This window comes from Lepidochelys olivacea, assembly GCF_965140295.1.
Source record: "Lepidochelys olivacea isolate rLepOli2 genome assembly, chromosome: 8".
Lineage (NCBI taxonomy): Eukaryota > Metazoa > Chordata > Testudines > Cheloniidae > Lepidochelys > Lepidochelys olivacea.
In genome coordinates this window covers 102288527-102294573 of record NC_140418.1, presented here as the reverse complement: position 1 = coordinate 102294573, position 6047 = coordinate 102288527, and positions in this window count along the sequence as shown.

The window sequence follows — 6047 nt, the reverse complement described above, 5'->3', positions numbered from 1 at the left end:
ACTAATTCATTTGCGGGGGAAGAGTTTCAAAGGCAAACGAGACACTTAGGTGTCTAACTCTTTTTTGAAAAATCAATGGGAAATCTCTCCCTGTCCCCAAATCAGACTCTTGGTAAAACTTTTCAAATGTTAGCTTTGTTTAAATTGGGTCCTAAGTCACTAATAGAGCCCCGACCACGAACGTGGGATGTGTCTTTACCCTTCATGACGCTGAACTGAGAGAAATAGAGACATCATGAGTCCGGCCAGTTTCGGACACCAGGTACAAAGGTCCCTCAACTCCTGTGCAGTATTTCCCTGCTGCACGAACTGGGGGTGCCGAGAGCGTCTAGTGTTTTATAGGTTTCAGAGTAGCAGCCGTGTTAGTCTGTATCCGCAAAAAGAACAGGAGGACTTGTGGCACCTGAGAGACTAAAACATTTATCTGAGCATCAGCTTTCGTGAGCATCATGAAGGGCGTTTTATAAACATCTACTTGTGCCCCAGAGAAGGGGTATCCCAAAAAATAATGGGTGGGCATAAGAGATGGAGTTCGAAGTGTCCAAGGGGAGACTGGAGGAGGACAGCTAATTGAATGCAGTGGGGCTCTTTAAACAGAGATCTGCTTACATGTGACTTTTGGATCCAGGCTGGCTTCAGAATCTGATCTTCTCCAAAAAGATGGGTGGAGGGGTGTTCATGTTTGATTCTTCACGTTAGCCCACCCTACATACTTAGAGAGAAGCCATAGCTGTGAAATCCAGAGCCGGGTCTGGATCCAGATCAGAATCTCTGCAGAGTTCAGGACTGGGATTCCGTCTGATGCCCTGGTTCAAGCTGAGGGATCTGGAGCAGGAGAGCTGCTTGGAATAGGGAGGAAGGATGGCCTACTGGATAAGGCACTCAGGATACCAGGGCTCAATTCCTGGCACTGCCTCTCACATCCTGTGTGACTTCGGGCAACTGACTTCAGCTGCCCTGTGCCTCAGCTTCCCCTCTGTAAAACAGGAATGATATTTCCCTCCCTCAGAGGAGTGCTAGAGATTATGAGGTGCTCTTGTATGATAGTGATGAGGGCTATATAATCACCGAGACAGGGGAGGCCATTCCAGGCACAAAATGCAGCATGAATATACACAAAGACCAGTCTAGTTAAAACAATACAACTTGTGTGCAGACCATTTCTGAGAGCCGAATTCTGCCTTGACCTACATTTCTCTCAAGCCTCCCTCAAATGAAGGGCATAAACTGCTGTGGAATTTGGCACCTTTACAACAGTCTACTAGAAGAGCAACCATACTGTCTGTGATGTGTCCCAGCATCATGAGTAACCATGGAAATATTACTGAGCTATCTCTCCCCCTTGTTCTGAAAACGAAAGCAAAATTCACCCTTGCTGTCATCCCCCTGGAAATTTTTCTTTATCTTCAGTAATTCTGCAAATGCAGTCACAAGTCAGCACCCAGAGTCCAGATGAACTTGAAGAAAAAGTTCACACCCAGATTTGAATTTCATGGTTACAGGCCCATCCTGGGATGCATAAACAGGGGAATTTTGAACAGGCTTAGAAAGATTTATTGATCTCATGTATGGCAATGGTGCGACCGCTGCTGGGATCTTGTATCCAGTTCTGGTGCCCACACTTTAAGGAGGATGGAGGTAAATTGGAGAGGGACCAGAGAAGAGCCATGAGAATGATTAAAGGATTAGAAAACCTGCCTTACAGTCAATGAGCTCAATCTATTTGGCTTAACAAAGAGAAGGTTAAGGGGTAACGTGATTACAGTCTACAAATACCTACCTGGGGAATAAATATTTAACAATGGGCTCTTCAGTCTAGCAGAAAAAGGCGTCCAATGGCTGGAAGTTGAAGCTAGACAACTTCAGGCTGAAAATAAGGCCTAATTATTTAACAGTGAGAGTAATTACCCACTGGAACCATTTATCAAGGATCGTGGTGGATTCTCCGTCACGGACAATTTTTTAACTCGAGAGTGGATATTTTTCTAAGAGATCTGCTCTAGGAATTAATTGGGCGAGGCTCTGCTGCCTCCAAAATGCAGGAGGTCAGAATAGCTGATCACAATTGTCCCTTCTGGCCTTGGCATCCATGAATCTCTACTTAAAACAGCCCAGGGTTTGAAACTCTCTCGATACATCAGGCCCTGTTGGTGACTGTAAGCGGTGAAAATGTACAAGGACACAGCCAGCTTTTAGAAACCAGTAATTAGCGTAGATGAGCATCTAGTCTGACCTCCTGCACAGCCCTTAGGACTTCCCTGTCTTAATCCTGCTTCAGCTTCAGAGCTGGGCTTGAAATAGAAAAATATCTGCTCTAGATTTAAACATTCCAGTACTGGAGGATCCATCACAACCCTTGGTAAGTTGCTTCAGTTATTATTATTTATTGGTATTCCTGTAGCACCTAGAACAAAAAGACAGTCCCTGCCCCAATGAGCTTACAATGTAAGTAGGAAATAAGAGACAACAGATGGATACAGACAGAGGAGGGGAAACAAGGCAAAAATTAAATGATATTGGTCAGCATGACAGGCAGCTGTCTTAGCACATCAGTGACCTTACAGTTGTCAAGTTTTTTGTAGGCATCACAGCAAAGGTGAATTTTAGGGAGGGATTTGAAGGAGTAGGAGGACTTAGTTTTGCAGATGTTTACAGGGAGCTCCTCCCAAGCACGAGAAGCAGGTTGCGAGAAAGCACAAAGGGAAGGAAGGGTTTGGAAATGTAACAAGCAGGGGGATTGGAGATGGGATATTACCTCTTGTCACTGAATCAGAGTTGAAAGGAAGGGTGGGGGTAAGCCCAGAAGGGCCTTGAAAGTGAAGACAAATAGCTTATGTCTGATGTGGTAGAGAACCAGGGGAGGGATGCAGAGGAGTAACACGATCAACCCTAGGGAAATTATGTTTGCAGATAGCCAACGGTTAATCACCTTCACTGTGAAAAATGTACATCTTCTTTCAGGTCTGAATTTCTCTAGTTTCAACATCCAGCCATTAGTTGTTAGATGTTTGTCTGCTGGGTTCAATTTCTGTTCTCCTTGTAGGTCCTTCTAGACAGCTTGAGTCACCCCTTAACCTTCCTCTTTGCCAAGTAGATTGAGTGACTTGAGTCTTTCATCATAAGGCCTGGTTTCCAATCCTTTAATCAGTCTTGTGTCTTTTCTCTGAACTATCTCCAGTTTTTCCAACCCCCTTCTTGAAACGTGGACACCAGAATTCAGCACAGTCTTGCAGTCACGGTCACACCAGCACCAAATACAGAGGTAGGAGAACCTGTCGACGCCTACTTAATATGTCCCTGTTTATGCATCCCAGGATCACATTAGCCCTTTTGGCCACAGTGTCACATTAGAGGCAGCTCATGTTCACAGCTGACGATCCACTGTGGCCCCCAGGTCTTTTTCAGAGTCACTGTGTCCAGGATAAAGCCCCTGGCTTGTAAGTAAGCCCTGCATTTTTTTTTCCTAGGTGTATGTCTTACATTTGGTTCTTGTTGATTTGATTTGCTATATTGTTTGATCTGCTAATAAAATTACAACATGGGCCAGAATAGTCCTTATAAAAAACCACAGTGAAATCACTTCAACCTGCTATTACCTGCCACCCCCTCTGGGGTGGAGCACATCGGTGGTTTAACAGCACACAACTCAACAGTCTAACTAAAGATGTGAAAGAATATGTATCTCATCACAACATGCAGAGGAAATTTTCGATAGGCAAATGTGATTTGCCAAACTGGAACTGATCGAAGACACTCAGATTAATCCCTGACTCCTGAGAAAAAATGCCATAAAAGGACAAATTGGTCAGGATCTGTTTGACTCAGCAAATTAGTGAGTACAGGGTCCCTGACATTATTGATGGGGCACAAATTCAGCTCTGACTCAGATAGGAGGAGGGAAAGTACCCAGTCCACCACCAGGATTGTAACTGGAGGTTTAAAATAGGTTTAAATATATTTGCCTGAAAATATTCCAATGTTTTGTGTTGTTATCTACAACGTAACACTAGGTGGCAGCAGAGAGATTCAGATATACTGCAAAGCCCTCCTCTTGTCACTGAATTCAAAGTGATTGGGCTAATATTGCATAGTTCTATAATCATTCATTTGAATTGTTAAATCAATTCATTGTGGCCTTCTTCATACTCTTCTTGTGCTTGCTTATGTTGTCGGAGTATTTGTGTGACTGCATTTCAATAGCAGAAATCCTCTTGCAAATCAAAATGTCAACTCAGCTATCCTAATGTTCCCGGAGCATGCATTTAAAACTCACTCTTTCTCTCTGAACAGTCATATGAAAAACCCCATTAAAGAGTTAACCCATGTCCAGTCCAGGGAGAGAAACAATGCGTGCGGTTGATGCGCTGATCTAGGACTACAGTAGATCACAGCTCAAACACAAGCAATAAAAGTGTGGTGGGAAAATGTGGTATAATTCTGAACAGCGAATCGATCTGAGAAATTTGTGATCTGTTTGTGGCCATGAAGAGCAACGTTTGTTCCTCTGTGATGAGCCAGCGCAATGCCTTCTGTAACTTATTTCTTATTTGCATTTCAGTCTACCCGAAGAGCCCTGGGCATGGATCAGAACCCCATTGTGCTAGGTGCTGTACAAACACAGAACTAAAAGACAGGCCCTGCCCCAGAGATCTTACAATCTAAGTATAAGACAAGAGAGAACGGACGGAGGCAGACAGACAGGGCAGCAAAAGGAAACAATGAGACAATATTTATTAGCTTGGTAAGTGGTGATCGCAGTCAACACTTAAGGCCCATTTAAGCCCTCTGCACAGAGGTAAAGTTCACCCTCTGGGAAGAGAACGAGAGGTGAAATTCATGAGATAAATTATTCATTACAAATCATTCGCTCAGCTCAACTATTGACTCACCTCCCCTAGGGTGACCAGAGCTGATTGACCAAATGTTAAATTGCCACGAAAACCTTTGGATCCTCTTGGATTGTTTTTGAAAGCCAATTTTCTGGGTTTCAGAGTATCAGCCGTGTTAGTCTGTATCCGCAAAAAGAAAAGGAGGACTTGTGGCACCTTAGAGACTAACAAATTTATTTGAGCATAACCTTTCGTGAGCTACAGCTCACTTCATCGGATGTATTCAGTGGGTGAATTCAGTTACTCGAGAATGGGAAGCCCTGGAGACGGTTGCCCTTGGCTCAGCCACAGGACAGGTCAGGGGGAAGAGTAAAGCTTCCTCAGCTCAGACTCAGAAAATAAACCCTCCAAGGGCTTGTCCTCACCACAAAGTTACCATGAAGCTCTGGTGTTTCCATCATCTTGACCCTTGTCCAGACACAAAACTTCCCTCCCTTATGTGCAAGGGGGCCAACGCGAGGTGGCCGGGACGACCAACGGTACAAGGCACACCTCAGTTGGACTCACCTCATCAGCTGCTAACATAACTTCTCTGTAGTGTGGCCACAGGCTTGTGCCATGACCAGCAGTTGAAGGCTGCCAGTGTCTTCCCACAATTCTCCCAGGGCCTCTTCCCCAGGTCTTGTCTTGCTATCTACACCTATTCCCTGCTTCCAGACCAGAAATCACCTACCATTGGCTTATTTTACCTGCAAACCACACACACCCTCACCCCCCCACCCACACACATACATTCAGATGTAGCCTTCACTCCCATCACTTGATGGCATAGCAAGCTGCCCTTTAGGAAATCAAAGGAGACCACTAACTCATTACTCATATGCCATCAGGCAGCCATGGGATTTGTTACTCCCGTGTGCCAGCTCATTCAGTCTGGAGGTGAGATGTGCTGTATCTCGCGCCAATTCCCTGACCGGCTCTCACGATATCTGGTGTTTTTCCTGGAAGGCCCAACTCCTGGAGTCAGGTGCTTAACTGAGAACCTCAACTAAGCTTCTAGGCTTCATGGTTGTGGAGAAAGCCTTGAAAACACAACCCCGAAAGGGCCAGAAAACAGAAGGCGAATAAAGGGAGCCCTCAATGGAATAGTTCTGAAAAAAATCTCATGCATTTTAAGGCTCTCATGATTTTAGAACTTGAGGAGTTGGGATACTGGCC